Consider the following 17,032-nt stretch of genomic DNA (forward strand, 5'->3'; position numbering starts at 1 on the left):
CTCTTCACAAGTCTGTGAAGTAGGAATTATTAACCCCATTTCATTGCTGAGGAAGCCCAGGCTTACTGAAGTTACAAAACTTGCCCCAGTCCACAGCGCTAAGAGGTAACAGAAGCAGAGTTTATCTCTCTGATCTAAAGCCTATTCTCTTTCTGTATGAGCACATCCTTTCTCCACTGTCTTTGTTTTGACGATAGATCACCCTAAAGACATACTGCGCATATTTTAATTTTTTTCAGCATTTTAATACACTTTTCTACCTGCCTTGGAAGGAAATGTTTCTTAGCTTCCTTTTCCATCTGTGTGCTATAAAAAATTATCTGGAGGTTATTATCGCTTGTAGAATCTAAGAACTAACCTGATTTGAAACCAGAACCTTGTGTCCAAATTAGAATTTGAGATCTGGCTTTATAGCACATTTCAAAGATGGAAAAATGGAGACACAAAGATAAAAAATGATTGGTGGCGTCAAATGGAGCATTGGCTCAATGGGTGACCAGTTTCCTGTCTCTTGGGAGGGCAGTATGTGTTTGGAAAGGGTATGAATTGTGTAGCCAAACTATGCAAGATTCAAATACTGATTGCCCCTTGCAATGTGTGATCTTGGGAAAGCTTTCTAACTTCTCTGAGCTTGCTTCCTCATTTGTAAAATGAAAGTAATAATATCTGCCTTACAGAGGCGCTGTGAGTATCAGAGATGAATTATGCAAAGCTCCTAGTACAGGGCCTGGCACAGAGTGAGTGCTCGTTAACTGTTAGTTCTCTGTCTCTCTCTCTGTCACAGGCTAGCCTTTTCCCAGAGCACATATTGCCTTTCACAGGACAATGGTCTTTCCCCCTTTCCAGCACTCACATAAATCCCTCACTGTAGAAATCTACAGCTAAGTATGTATGAAGCAGAGTCCATTCGATAGGCTTTTTTTTTTAATTTAAAGGAAAAAAAAAAGTAAAAAGTGCTGAGCCAATATTTCTACTCTTCAGTTATTAAATATTAATCGATGTCAGTGCATTTGAGGGAGCCTTTAGCTGTGACAGGTGAACTGAAAGTAGAAATTCTGAGTTAACGAGGCCTCCTGGCCTCTTTGGCAAAACGTCAGGGTGCAGGGTGTGGTAGAGAATAATTAACTGATAAACAGCCTTCTGAAAAAGATCCATAACTATGAAATTGGGTACAAAGACAAGGTGGCTCTCATTTTTTTCCAAAACATTTTTTGGGGGATTTTCAGGTTTTTTTTTTCCCTGACTCGACCCTGATTCAGTACCCCCTAAGTCGGAACGCCCTTTAACTGTTTTGTTTAGACTGGGCTATGGAATGACTAGGCTGTTGAAATGATGAATCAGGGAGCGCTGCCGGATTTCTCACAGTCTCTCTGAACAATGCCCCATATCACACTTACAATGACAGGCTGTATTTTTATATTTGACATGTGAGAGGAACATGGAAAATAACACACTTGACAGCGCCTTAGATACCAGTCATACATCTTCCTAACACAGATTGATGGGTGGAAAAGCATATTATTTAGTGAGCCCTTCTTAAGCTCTCCAAGGGAAATATATAGATCCACCAGCGGATTGACTGGAAACTCATATTAACATTCCTTACAAGCAAGAAACAGAAAAGCAACCACCATCCATTTCGGCACTAGCAAACAGATCAGAAAAATTAGCAGAAATCAATCCTCTACCTGTACATTTCTCATTGATGGGTCGTGGTTTGCTCCTCCTCAGCCTAGGAATCAGAGTAGGTGGAATTTCTCCATTGAGGCACATTGATCTTTCTCAATTTCAAACCAAAGGTGAAAGATAAGCTGCTAAGAAAATTGAAGCCACAGCTATAGCTGCTCAGGGATACAAGCTGAAACAGAAAAAAAAACTGAGATGGAATCGCCGTGGCTAACCGTATGACGATGGGGACACTCAAAGAACCATGTGGGACTGTGGCTGCCACGTACTAGAGGACATAAGAGAAGGAAAAGGAAATAAATGCCCTCTAGAGTGGATGCTGTAATGTGCCAGAAAATCCTCCTCCGGGAAGGCAAGATTTATTCCCACAGTTGCTGGGAATACTGCTGATGACAGCTCTCCATTATTAGACCTCTTCAGGAAGTGCCTCTGCTGAAGAGAGCTACAGTATGAGAACAGTATGCTGCCTCATGAAACAGCCCATATCCAGAGGCTGGGCAATACAGAAGTATAAAGGCCTGGCGTGATCCCCAAGAGAAACAGGTGTGGAGGGTCATCGTAGGTTCAGAGCCCCATGAGTTAGCCAAGACCTGCACTGACTTCACTGTATGCCCAACCCTGCTTCCTCCCATTTTCTTATACAGGTGTCAATCCTCAGAGCATCCCATAATAAATTCCCTGCATGCTGATCTCCATCTCAGAGTCTGTTTCCAGGAATATCCAAACTGCAATAGTCCCTTCATCTCCACCAGCCCTAATGTACCATGTAAATTAACTACCCCAATGAATAAAATCCTATGATGCTATCAGAAATGTGTATGTTTAATCAGCTACATCATTTTGAAACCCAACGCATAGTGATTTCAATTTTCAAGATGAAAAATAAAACAGAGAAAGACGAGCACCATCTTGTGGAAGGACCTGCCATTGTAATTTTCAAATCCTCTCTTGGGTGTAACAAGGAGTTTTTGTTAGTTGGTTGGGTTTTGCTTGTTTCTTTGTTTTTCATTATATGCCTAACATGAGGCAAAAGCAAGTGAAGAAAAACGTCCAGGAATCCTAACAGAAGAACAGAAATAGGTAAGATAAACGTTTTTCCTATTGTAGATGATACAAAAGGACCACTAAGAACCAGGTATTCAGATCACTGATTCTTAGGATGGCAGGTACCTGGCAGTCCCGTTTCTAATGGCAAACAGTAGGCTATGAAGACGTTGAACTAGCTGTTTAATGATTTTGGAGAGGAGGAAACGGGAACCTGAGACTTGTTTAGAATCTGACAGCAAGTTTTAAGCATTTGGCTCTAAAGGTACCAAATCATATGCTGCCTTGTGTCTTTGTCTAATTTCCCTAGATTCTTCCTTTCATTCTCTGTTCCCCCTTTGCTTCCTCTGTTTCTGCTGTCTCCTCTTTGGCTCTCTTTCCCATTTCCTCTCCCTCCCACTTCATCAGAACTTTTTTAACTGACTGGAGTTTCAATAGTAGTTGCATCACACAGATTGCTATTCCAGCAATAAAGCACTGATTTGGAAGAGGGTAAGAACTTCTCATTTCTGTGTACAAATGTGATTCAAATGCAGTGAACTAATTTATTCTGTAAAACTTAATTAAAACCAATTAAAAAAAAAAAAGGAGACAGCTCCAGAGGGAGTAGTAACTCCTTTGGCAGGACCTGGGTGAGATGCATTCAGCTGGGACTCCAAAACTTAACATGTGATTTGGCCCTATGATTTTCAGAGGACTTGGTTTGGTTTTATATGCTACTAAAATGCTCTTAAGTATTTAATGGTTTACTCCAATTGGGATCAGTTTTGTTAAGCTTCTCTAAAGTTTCCCACAGGAAAGTCCTGGTTTTTTTATTTGTGACTGGAATATTTTGTGGTTTTGAAAATTACCACGAAAATAAAAAAAATGCTACTTTTGAAATTTTCCAGATGCAGACAAGTATATTTTCATATATCTTACATCCCATTTCTGGTTTTGAAGTGACTTTGTCTGACAGAATGAGTAAACAAGGTCAGAGCAGAACTTGCAGGAATAGTCATTTCATGCTGAGCTCTCCAAAACACTTTAAGCTTCTTGATTGTAAATCTCCGTCTTGATCACTTTTAAAATCCCTTGCACCAAACAGAGAAATAACAGATACTAATGGATGGATGGATGGATGGAGGGATAGATGGATAGATGGATAGAAGGACAGAAGGTTGAAATATATCCATGAATCCCAAAGGGTTGGGATACACTTGCTTATATTCTTCCTGCTGGGATTGGAATTAGAAGAAAAGATTGGAGCTGCTCCACCAGCCCAAGTTAAGCGTAGAGGAAGACTGCTAAGCATAGAATCTCAGCAAAATCTCATACTCAGCACGAGCTTTGCCAAGGTAGGTACTCTGTAAACAACGGATAAACTGAATTGTCAAACTAATCAACAGTTGCCTCAAGGGCACTGCAGAAGGAGTGACAATGGTGATTATTTCCAATATTTTATTATGAAAATTTCCAACATACAGAAAAGTTTAAATGATTTTACATAGAACATCTCTATACCTAGAACCTAGATTTCACCACTAACATTTCACTCTACTGCTTGATTTACCACATAACTCTATCTGTCCATCCTTTTATTCAACTAACAACTAATATTTTATGCATTTCAAATTAAATTGCAGACATTGGGAGCCTTTTCCCTAAATACTTTAGTATATGTACCATTAGAGTTCAATATTTGTTTTGAGTCTCTTCCTTTGATTTAAAAGTGGCCATTCACTGAATTTTGACAATTGCAAACATCTATGTTATCCAAGTCACTATCAAGATATAGAACATTACCATCACCCCAGAAAATTCAGCAGTGAAGATCTGAAATTCTTTGAATTAATTTCTTTATGTTTTTACCTAGAAAGAGACTGGTCTAGGGATAACATAAAGAACTTGAAATCTGATAGGAACTGTCCATCCTCACAGAAAAACTGCTTCAGATCTCAAGCCATTAAAGAGTTGCTTTACTCTATTTATTTTAGAAAAATCCGAACTCCAAATGCACAACTGATGGCAGGGGAGAGATTTATGTGGATGTACAACATTAGCTGAAAGTCCAGTAAGCTGGCAAACAGGCAGGAGAGAAAAAGACAAAATTAGACTCCTAAGTTATGTGGATTTTTAAAAAAATAATATATACAAATAATTTTTGTCATAATAACAAATAAGTTGTACCAGTTAATACCTGTAGTGTGTTTTCTTTGTACTGGATATTCTTGGGACATCACCTTTATAGGGGGAAAAAAAGCAACCAAGAAACCCTCTGTGAAGTTGTACATGTTGCCAAGTTGAATTCAGTGCCAAGCTAAATCCCTACCACATGGTACATATAAGTTGAATCTCTTCCAAATGCACGGTTCCTTCTTAAGTAGCTGTGTTGACTAATTACATTCATCAGGATAATTGCACCTAAGGAAAGGGTACAATTATTTCTACCGAGTGGAATGTTGACATCATTTAATGACGAATTAATGCATGTAGTGACAAAGTATGTATTTAGAGAGGAAATAAAGCAGTTATCAACAATCTGTTTCCAAGAGAGAATTTTTAAGCATGTCTGGTACATTCAAGTATTCAGAATGAAGCTAATAGATGTTTCCATGGCACACAAGACTCAGTCTCCTTCTAAGGCGATGCGTGCCAATGAATTGCCATCACCCAGGCACTAATGGGCCCTACGTCATGGTTAAAGAGCAGAGCAGCAATTAAATCGGGTCCACTAGTGCCCACTTACACCACCATATTTCAAAGTGACATTTCCAGTCATTGTTCCACACGAATAGTAAACCCACACCATCCTTCTTCGTGGGTGTGGCAAATTTTAGAAAATTGCAATGCAGAGGGATTATACCTAAAACCTCTACTGGCTAGGACTTAAAATAGCCATTGATGGATAAGAACCCTAAACTTCATTCCTTTATTTATGCATTCAACCCATACTGATCAATCGACTATTATATGGAAGACACTATGCTAATTGCTATATAGTAACCCAAAAAGTATCAGAAAAGAAATCTACTTTTAAGATTATAACCCCAAAAGGATCATCCATTCATTCATTCAGCAAGTCTTTTTTGGGACCTGCAGTGGACTCTGTGGTCCTCTGCCCAAATACTCCTTCAAGATGAGGCACCCATTTTCCCCAGCTGCCCAGGGTGTAAACTCTTGATAGTTCACAACTGAGTGACTCTCCAGGTATTGCTCTAGGCTGAAAGAACACACATCCCCCTTTTCAGAGGTATCCGCATCCAGGGACTGGTGGTACTGGAGTACAAAGGGTCTTGACTCAACTAGGACAACTAAGAAGAGCTCCAGCTCCAGATCTCACTACAGGATCAACTGAGGCCTCTCATGAAACTGCATCACAATTTAGCTTCTCCATCTGCTCAATCTTGTATCACTCATCACGAGTGCTGTTACTAAAAGCACTTCTCAATTAACCTTCTGCATGCAAATCTCAAACCCTTAGAGTTTGTCACCTGAGGCGCCAACCCAGGACAGTTACCAACAAAAGTGATTCTCGAAAGACAATTATAAAATGGGATTTAGAAGATGGATCACCTACCTCCAAAATAACTAGTGTGCAGTTATGGTGCAATTGTTAAAAATTCCACTAACAGAGAACTGAGGTGGAAATGAAAGCCTAGGAGTGAAAATGGCCAATGTAAGATGGTATGAGAACCCAAGGGCCTCCTTGGTAATACAAAAAAAGCTCTCAAATCCTGCAGCCAGAGAGTAGAAAGAACTGATGATCAGACCCAGGCAGAGATACAGAGAAGGCTGAGTTCTCCACACCAGCATGTCTTCTATACTCAGGGCAGGGCCCTGATTGGGAAGGAGTGGAAAATGGAGACTTGAAAGGGCAGCACAGTGGTTGATATACTAGCAAATCTTGATTCTTTAGATACCTTCAGATTCCCTTGAATCCTCTAGCTATTCAGAAATTATCTTCCCCAAGTCTTATTCTCCCCACCCAGTTATGCCTGAAGATGGTGCTGAAGCTTTTGCTTTGCAAAAATAACACACATCCCCTTATGATTTACTCCACCTCCCCTCCTGGCCATCAGATCATGGAGAAACTTATAAAACCTCATCTGGTGAAGTTCTGGGCTTGCTAAAATAGACTAGGGGCTATGTTATCAAAGAAGTTATAGTACCTAGCCAATATGTACCAAAGGAGCCAGAAGAGTTTACACGGGACTGCGTCCTGAGTATGCTATATCAAGGAGAAAAAAATGTGAACTTGGAAAGATATGAGTTTTTCAATATGTGACCACTCTCCTGTGATCTAAGATTTACATCCCATCAAGGATCCCAGGAGATAGTGCTAATATGTTGCTAAGATGGTTCTTGGAAGCTTGGACAAGCAACAGCCCACACCTAATGAAGTAGCAATGTGACAGATGGTGGAAGCAGTAATCAAAAGACTCAGAGAAGAGAGCCTACTAGATTGAATATACTACATAAGGCCAGAAAACCCACCCCTCTACGATGTTCTATGGAAGGACCTAGGGATAATTCATTTACCAAAGTGTTAAGGAATGCATCAGTGAGTAGGACACTAGCACAGTTAAGAAGCTCACTGACAGTGATGCAGGGCAATAAGAGGTTCTGCTCAAGAACTGGATTCCCTGATAGCAATGGGCATGAGACGATCCTGAAATTAAAAAGTTAGGAGGTGGCTGCACTTAACTGAAAAAAGAAAGGTGAACACAATTATTATAATAAATATTAAGGTCAAAGTGGTAATCAGGAAGCTGACCTGCAAAGAACCATAGAGATGGTCAATAGAATACAATATTCCAAATGTCAAGATAAATGGAGAGCCTACAGGGGTTTGCTCAAGCTGTACAATGAAAAGAAATTAAGGATGGATGACCAAGAGGTTGAAGGTGGGTATCTCATAAAAAATTCAAAACTCTTATTCAATGCCCAGACCTGAGCCATTCTCAGACCTGGAATACACTGACTGATGGAAAAGTCATATCCTAGGTGAAAGAATTCCATGACATCATGACAAAGTTCCTTGGACCTCTGTCCATATACTCAAAAAACTGTCCACGAGAGAAAGAGAAATATCCAAACATTTTAAGAACTGTTGGACACAGAGTCCAAATTAACATTGATACTGGTAGCCCAAAGCATCATCATGGACTTCTGTTACAGTGGGGCTATATGGGTACCATATAATAAACGTAGTTGTGGCCCAATTTCTGCTTATTATGGATCCACTGTGGTGCCTGGACCTACCCCATCATCATCTCTTGAGGACCTGAATATATAAAATTGGCATGAACATATTTGGTAGTTGTCAGAACCTATGAATAGCTTGTTTAGTTCGTAGGGTAAGAGTTATTGTGTTGGCAAAAGCCAAGTGGAAGACTAAGAAATTGCTTTATCCTTCCCCTCTCCAGCCAAGATAGCAGGCTGGGACATCCTCTCCAAAGTGTATGACAAATTATAGCATCTCAGAACCCCCACCACAATGAAGGAAGCACAATGCTTGGTAGGCTTTTTTAAGTTTTGGATGCAGCACATTCCACATTTGGGAATACTGCTTCTACCCATGTACTGAGAGACATGGGAGACTTCCAGGTTTGAATGGGTCCCAGAGCATGAAAGAGATCTGCAATATGTCCAAAGTACAGTGCAAGCAGACCTTCCACATGGGGCATGAGACTGAGTAGACCTTATGGTATCAGAGGTATTTGTGTTGAGAATAGATGTTGTATAGTTTTTAGTAGGCTCCAATAGAAGAATGATAGTATAAACCCCTAGGTCTGTATTATTTGTAGCAAGGCTCATTCTATCTACTAAGGAGACTTTTAGGGCACTTAAAAATAGCTCCCTCATATGCTACTGATCCCTAGATGAGATGGAGCATCAGACCATGGACCACCAAGTGACCATGTGGCCAGAGCTGCTCATCAGAAGCTGGGTTGCCAGGCCCACCAAGTCATAAGGTTTAGAGGTTTAGCATCCATCCAATGTAAGATGAAAGTGGTACTGCTGACATCAAATACAACCCAAGTCCAGAAGGTACAAGTAAGCTACATGGGCAGGTGGCTAGACTTCAACACCAGCCTCCACTACTGAACCGTACTCCTTCCTCAGGTTACATACGTGGTCCCATGGTGGGCATGGGCAGGAAATGAAGGATGACCTGGTAATAAAGAAGGAAAAAGGCAAATAGGTTCTACTCTGATGACACATCACAACCATCTACTTCCCCTCACTCCTTCTAATGATGGGCTAGGAAACTGATTATCTTGTAACTGTGAAGCCACTTGCAGTTTAAACCAAGTTGTTATCTGATCAAAAAATTTGTTGTACCAATTGCTTAAATTCACTAATTTATTCAACAGCTACTTACTGAGCCCCTACTTTGCAAAGTGCTGTTCTGGGTATTGGGGATAAATCAGTAAGTAAAACAGACCCCCCAAAAATCTGTTCCTTCTTGAAATCCTTCAAGTAGCCTACATTATAGTGGGTGTATATAAAACACAAACAAGCAGAAGATACAGTATATAAAGAGGTGATAAGTGCTACGGAGAAAAATTTAAAAGGAAGAGGGATTAGAGGTGCCTGGCAGGTACACAGAGGTCCACTAGGTTGTTGTTTGTTTTTTTTTTTTGTAGGTTAACAATACTTTACTGAGGTATAATTTGCATGTAGTAACATGCATAAATCTCAAGTTTACAGCTTTATGAATTTTGGCAAATGTATACATTTGTGTAATTATCACCAAGATCTATATATATAATATTTCTATTAAACTAGAATGTTCCCTCTTGTACATTTCTAGTCATTCCCACTGCCAGTGGCAACAAGTATTATGATTTCTACACCATATGTTAGTTGGGCCTGTCTGTTCTTGAGCTTCGTATGTGTTCAGTATGTACTCTTATGTCTGGATTCTTTTCACCAAAATATATGATCATCTTAGATCCACAGAAAGCAACTGACAAAATTCAATATCCATTCCAGATAAAAAGATTCTTCAGTGAGATAAAAGGCATCTATGAAGATCCTACAAGCTAATGTTGTTTTTCTAATATTTCTTTTTTTAATAATATTTCTAATTTCTAATATTTCTTAAAATTTCTAATATTAAGCAATAATTTATATACAGTAAAATCGACTCTTTGGTAGATCATTTAGCAAATGCTTACTATCATATCATATCATACCACCACCACAATCAAGACATTTAACAGCTCCAGCCCCCTGCCCTCAAATTCCTTTCTACTCTTTCGTAGTCAACCCCTTCCCCATACCTCGCAGCACCCCTTCATCCACAGAGGTCCAGTTTTGAATCAGGTGGTTTAGAAAAGTCTCCATCGTGAGTAGTTAACTTTTGAGCAAAGGACTGAAGCACATATCTCTGCCACTAACATTCTAAGCAGAAAAACAGCAAATGCCAAGGCCCTGATCAGTGAACTTGCCTGAAACGTTCAAAGAATAGCAAAAAGGTCAATAGGGCTGCAACACAGTGAGAAAGAAGAAGAGTTGTTGGAGGTGAGTTCAGGAAGATAATGGGCTACTAGATTGTGTAGGCTTACAGACTATTGTAAGGACTTAGAATTTTGCTGTTAGGGGAAGGGGAGCCATTGGTGGATTTTGAGCAGAGAAGGGACATAATCTTACTTATACATAAAAATAATTGGCCTAGAGTTGAATATATACTGCTGGTGGGATAAGAACAGAAGCCCAAAAGTTACTGCCATAAGCCAGGGAGGAGATGATGGTGGCTGATAACCACATGATAATGATGGAAGTAATGAGAGGTTGTATGAATTTGGATTTTGAACGTCATATATAATTTGCAGACAGATTAAATGTAGAGTGAGAGAAAAGGGGAAGTGAAGAATGATTCTAAAGCGTTTTGGCCTAAACCAAAGTAAATGGTGGACAAAATTTCTATTATTTGAGATGGAGAAAAATGAGAGAGAAGCAGCTTTGAGAGCAAAAATGGGGAATTCATTTTTGTGCTAAAATTAAGATGTCTACTAGCCAGCCAGCGAAGATGTTAGAGTATGCCACAGAACCACAAGTCTAAAGGCTGGGGCTGAGGATCACTACCATTCAGATAATATTTAAAGCCAGGAACAGATGAGACCCCTAAGGAAGTATAGGTAGGTGGAAAAGCAAGGAGCTCAAGCAATGAGCCTTGGGAGAATTAGACCAAGAAAAGTGGGGGCATCAGGAAGAATCTGCAGAAGAAATTGAAAAGGAGCAGCCAAGAAGGCAGGAAAAGCAAGAGTGTATCGTGTCCTGGAAGCTAAAGTATTTCTAGAGGAATGGAGGGGTCATCTGTGTCAAGTGGTTCTGATAAATCAAGATGAAGGCTGAGAACTGAGCTTTAGATTTTCCAATGTGAAAGACATCGCTGACCTTGATAAGCAAAGTGTCTACACCATTCTTCATCAATACTCAGATCAAGAACACACACACACAGGTGTCTCTCTCGCTCTCTCTCTTCCTCCAGGCCCCTCTTCAATGATTTCCAACTCAGGGATCTATTTTTCACATGTGCACTCATATCTTTTCTAACCCTTTTTCACCTTTCTCTTTCATTCTTTCCCTCTTCTATCTCCCTTCTTTCCTCTCTCTTCTCCCTGTACCCTAGTCTTTGCATTTCCCTAAAAAGAAATACCAACAAATTAATATGATGGTTCAAAATCTTCTAAAGATATTTTAAGAAGAATGGCCCCAAAGGAACAAGTACCATAACCTCTAAATTCCTTACATTTGCTGAAAAAGTTTCCTTCAGAAAGCTAGCAACAGCCCCCACCTATTTATTATTATCTTTGTATATCCACAGGAAATAGGTTTCAGGATAAAACATGTAACACGCAATTATCTTTTTTCTGTAATCTAGCAAGTGACTGCAAATTATATTTCCCACTGTGTTTTCATTTCAAATGTGCTACATGTTAAATAAACATTAATGGCCTTCCCTGAACTTCTTGGGGGCAAGAATCACATCTTTTGTTTCATGGGCCCTCCTTTCCATGTGCCTTGCACACTGATTCACATACAGCAGGAGTTCAGTTAATAGCTGTAAAATTGAATTAATATTATTCTTGTGGATAAAAGGGTTTAGTTTCAGAAAACCTAACCACAACTGGGCTTTGGAACACACAATCTACATGTATGATAAAGATACAATATACGTACCAAACCTTGCTCCTAAAGGAACACCAATGGTGGTAAGGGAACAAGCAGATATAATGTCTCCCAATTAGGGGTTACAAAATCAAGTGAAAACTATGCAAATGGGCCAGGTGAGGATCAAGGGAAAAAAGCACACACAACCAGTCTAAAGAAGGATTTGAAATACCCAACTCCAACTGACTGCAGCCATGCAAGAACACAAGCCTAATGTTGTTGGGTCTCCCTATTTCTCAAGAGAAGTTGGAAATTCAAATGATACCCTAGTTTTAAGTTGTTAGCTACTAATCCAGTCTTCTTAAGGGGGTCTAAAGGAGGGGTCAAGAGCAACAGAAATGTTCACCAAAGGCTGGTCTACAGATTTGCCACCTCCACCCTAAATAGGTATGAAGGCCTTTCAGGAAAGGAGCTAGTTTTATAGCTCAGCTTGCATTATTCCTCTCTGCTGCCTGTCACCTGTCTAAATGGGTACACTGCCCTGAGGTCATTTCATAGATGGTGGGGAGATAGAATTACTACCATCCTTCTAAAGATTTAGATTAAGGATACTACATTAAGTTCCAAACATAAATTACACCATTCAACAAGAGTTGCCCTCCCATCTATAAATCTACAGTTACCAAGTACTTCCCTTAACGAGATAACCATTCAGACTGCATGAAATGTCCCCAATAAGCGATCTATGTGCATGTTCTATTGCCTCATAAATACTCAGCATTATGGAGGGCTGTCCTATTTTTAGTTTTCTTATGGGTTATTCATGAAGAGAGTTGTAGACCGTCTGTGTAATTTCACTAACTGTTCCTCAATTCTCCCAAAGCAGTGGATTCCTCTTAGTGTACCTGAGTCTTCTGGAAACTGTTTCCTTCCTGTTTTGTTTCACTTAGCTGAAATCATCCTGGATGAATAATAGGGTGGCATTCTCAAAATGCCAGTGTGTGTGTGTGTGTGTGTGTGTGTGTGTGTGTGTGCCTGCGTGTGTGTGTGTGTGTGTTCCCTCACCATCACTGTGGGGCTGGAAACTGTCTTTAAAACTTGTAACAAAAGCTAGGGTCATAAACTCAAATGTAATTATTTATCTTTCTCATAAACACGAGAAAAGCTTTTTTAAAGCTCCTTAATGCATTTATTGGCTTTGGCCTGAAGGAAACAATTTGAAAATATCCCTAAAGTATTTGCCCCAATTCAGGCAGAATGTGGTTCTGGGGTTGGACATAGCCAAGGTACAGTATTGTTTGGGGCTAAACTATATTGCCAAGGAGAAGGTTTCTTACTCTCTGGTGTTCCAAGGAATAATGTAGTATGGGGACACATTCCACTCTGCTCTAGCATTTTAACTTGCAGGGACCATAATGACCTTTTTTCCTAAACTAATCCTAATCCCGGGGCAGAGCGCAAGCTATTCTTTTTACTGCTTTTGAAGCACATGCAAGCAAATGAACCAGAGTGAAGAAAGCTGTAGCGGGGCTCCTTTGGCCTCTGTGTGGATCAGGCAGCTCTCCAGCTCTCAGTGGGCTTCTGTCAGCCTAACCTCCCCCTGGCTGGAGGAGGTTTTGTAGATTTTCAGCTTGCTTTCACATAAGTGATCTGATCCAATGTTTCTGGCTATTCTGTAAGATTTGGGAATAGTAAGAGGGACCGATTACATAGCTCTAACAGGTGAAAAATACTGAAGACCGGTTAACCGGTAAAGGAAGAAGGACCAAAAATAGGTCTCCTGAGTCACTCCCTAGTCATGCCAATCTCTCCTAGACAAATCCAGCTTCAGTCAGCATAGTCCATCTCGGAAACGTGTACTTTTCTCTGCTTGGGAGGTTTTTGGCTTGGCTGGTTGTCTTCTCATCATTCAGCCTCAACTCAGATGCCACTCGTGCAGAGAGCCCTTTCCTGACCGCTTTGTCTAACAGTGCTCCCCATTCTCTGCCAGACACTTAATCACATCACACTTTTCTCCTTCAAATCCATGAAACTATCTTCTGTATTTGTTTCTTCAGGTGTTTGTTTTCCATCTTCCCTCCCACTAGAAGGTATGTTCCGTAAAAGCAAAGAGGATGTCTCCCTTGTTCACTCCTGGGTTTTTAGAACTTAAAATACTCCATGGTACATTAAAAGTATTCAGTAAGTATTTGAATGACTTTCACTGATTCAACTTACTGTACACTAATAATCAGGGAAAAAATCATATATGGGAAAAGTCTAGCATTAGAAATCAGAAGACTGGGGTTCTAGTAGGACTTCCCACTATCTAAAGTGGCCATGGCCTGAAGTACTGGTTCCTGTATGGCAGTATGTAGTTGCGACATCCTAGGGTACCTACTTCATCACAGCGTCCCTCGAGCTCTCATGTCCTGTCAATCAATTCTCTTTCTAAATTTAACCCCTCACCATTTCCTCATAGTGAAAATTTCTTTCTTAACCATACAGAAAAGGGAAAATAGTTTTACCAAAATTATTGACTCAAGTACCCCCATGATTCACTAGCCTAGAAGGGAACATGTTTCTGTAATCCCTAAATCTCAAAGTCCTGATCCTAGACGATTGCACAAAGTCCAATATTTTCCCGGGTTTCCTTGTCCACATATCTCTAGGAATCTCCAGAAAATGTTCACATGAGTCTTCTGTCTCTCCTAATTGTGGCTTGTCACCGCAACCAAGCGTCCGGCCACACTCTATTGCCACGCTCCTCCACAGAGCTCCTCTGCCATCCTTAAATCATTTTCTGTCAGGCTGCTGCTGCTAAACACTCAGCCAGTTGCCTCTGCCTTGGTAACAGACATTTCCCTCAGCTCTCCGTGACTGTGGAGACCAAGATGTAGCTCTTAACATGTGGTGGAGATGAAAGAGAACAGACAGGAATAGTAACATAAAGAACAAACAGGAAATATAAGTTGTGGCTGCTCTCAGGATTCACAGAAGTCCTCCATCAAGACCTGGGATGATTTCTTCTCTTTTCTTCACTATTTCCTCCCTGTTACTTACTTTGGGCTTGCTTTCTTCTTCTTTTTCTACCTTTTCAAGTAGAAGCTTAGGTAATTAGCTTTAGACTCTTTCCCTTTTACAACATCTTTTAAAGCCACATATTTCCCTCTAAGCAGTGCTTTAGCTACATCTTGCTAATTTGTGTTAAGCTGTGCTTTCGTTGAGTTAAAAATATTTTCTAATTTCTCTTGTGATTTCTTCCTTCATAACTTAATTAGAAATGTGTGACTAAATTTCCAAGCATTTGAAGATTTTCCGGGTATCTTTCTTTTTTGTTATTGATTTCTAGTTTAATTTCATATATAATTTCCTGTTTGATTTCAAAATTGCTTGCTAGTTGAGGTTTATTTTATAACCCAGAATAGAGTCTATCTTGTTGAATGTACATGGTACACTTTCATAGAATATGCATTCTCCTGTAGTTGGGTGAAGTGTTCCATATGCTTTCCATATAGATAAATTAGCTAAAGTTGACTGATAGCACTGTCTTCTAAATACCTATTGGTGTTTCTGTCTACTTGTTCTAACAACAAAAAAAGGAGTTTTGAAATCTCCTCCTAAAATTGTGGATTTGTCAATTTGTCCTTTCAGCGTGGTCAGTTCTTGTTCCATGTATTTTGTGTATCTATTATTAGGCCCATACACTTTTAGGATTAAGTTTTCCTGATAAACTGACTTATTACTAAAAAAAAAAAAATCATCTTTATTCCTTATAATAATTCTTTTCCTGAAGTTCTCCTTGTCTGACATCAATATAGTCACTTCAGAATTCCTGCACGTAGTAGTACTTGCATGCTGTATCTTTTTTGTCCTTTTAACCTATCTCTTTCTACATAGTTAAAGTAAGTTTCTTACAGATAGCATATATTTGGGTCTAACTTTTATCCAGTCTGATAATCTCTGCCTTGAAATTGGAGTACTTAGACGATTTAAATTGAATGTAACTATCAGTATGTTTGGTTTAAATCTACTATCGCGCTATTTGTTATGCATGTATCCCTTCTGTTTTATCTGTCCTCCCTTTTATGCCTTCTTTCAGATTGAGTATTTTTTATATTTATTAACCAGATGTCCCTTGACTAATTTTTATCCTGTTTATGTTTTAAGTGTCTCTGCTTCTTGGTATGCTCAGTAATTCTTCATTGGATACTGAATATTGTGATTTTATTTTTTAATTTTTTTTTGGAATGCTGGATTTTGTTGCATTCCTTTAAAGAACGTTAGGTTTTTTCCTGCGGGAGGTTAAATAATTTACATATCAGGTTGATCTTTTTGAATTTTGTTTCCAAGCTTTTTGATTATGAGTCTAGACTAGTTTTCCTTTTAGGATTCTTTAATGAATGTTTTTATATGCATTCCAGTCTTTCCAACGGGCTAGGTGATTTACATGATTCCAAGTCCTGTGTAAATTCTGGGAGTTTATTTGGCTCACAGCCTCCACCCCTACCCCAGGAATTGTTCTTTCCTCAGAAGTTTTTCTTTTTCAAGCTTTGTGAATGTCACTCTTGCATGTGCAGGGGGTATTCAGCCAAAGACTCAAGGACAGACATGTATGCATTTCTGGAGCTATCTCTCTGCATATGTCCCTTCTCGTGGTCATCTACTTTGCAAATTCTAACCAGCCACACCAGCCTTTCTGAACTCGAATCTCTGTGTCTCCAACTCAACAAGACTGCTGGGCTATGTTTGGATTCCGACTCCCTGTGTCATGGTTTGAAAATGGTACCAGGCATGAAGCTAGGACAATTGTAGAGTTTACTTCAATTGTTTATCTTCTTTCAGAAATCACAGCGCTGCACTGTTGTATGACGTCAAAAAATTTTGTTTCATGTATTTTCTCTAGTTTTCTAGTAGTTAACAATGAGAAGGTATATCTGGACCTTTTTACTTTCTCATGGAAAGGTAGCCTTTCTTATAGGGGTGATTGACAGCAGGGAAGTCCATTCATTTCAGGACAATCTGCACTAAGTCCCGCAGAAATTAGGCCTTAATATCTGAATTGTTTCACCCCCTTGATTTCAGCACAACTGACAACATCTATATATTTTCCGAAGTCTGGCTTATTCATTCTGGAAAATACTGTATGTGGTATTTATATAACTCAGTCAATTCTTTTCAGGATTCCTCTAACAGCATCAAACTTAAAATGTCAGCA

At 39.5% G+C, this 17,032-nt stretch overlaps 1 long non-coding RNA gene across 1 annotated transcript in view; it reads left to right on the forward strand.

Annotated features, from left to right (window-relative positions):
* Window positions 1-2,711: 2,711 nt before the first annotated feature.
* LOC135321824 (uncharacterized) overlaps window positions 2,712-17,032 on the forward strand; it is a 61,347-nt gene continuing 47,026 nt past the window's right edge. Inside the window, exon 1 of the long non-coding RNA XR_010381949.1 lies at window positions 2,712-2,766. This is a non-coding gene — a long non-coding RNA (uncharacterized LOC135321824). The remainder of the gene's footprint in view (window positions 2,767-17,032) is intronic.

Source organism: Camelus dromedarius, chromosome 8 (assembly GCF_036321535.1).
Source record: "Camelus dromedarius isolate mCamDro1 chromosome 8, mCamDro1.pat, whole genome shotgun sequence".
Lineage (NCBI taxonomy): Eukaryota > Metazoa > Chordata > Mammalia > Artiodactyla > Camelidae > Camelus > Camelus dromedarius.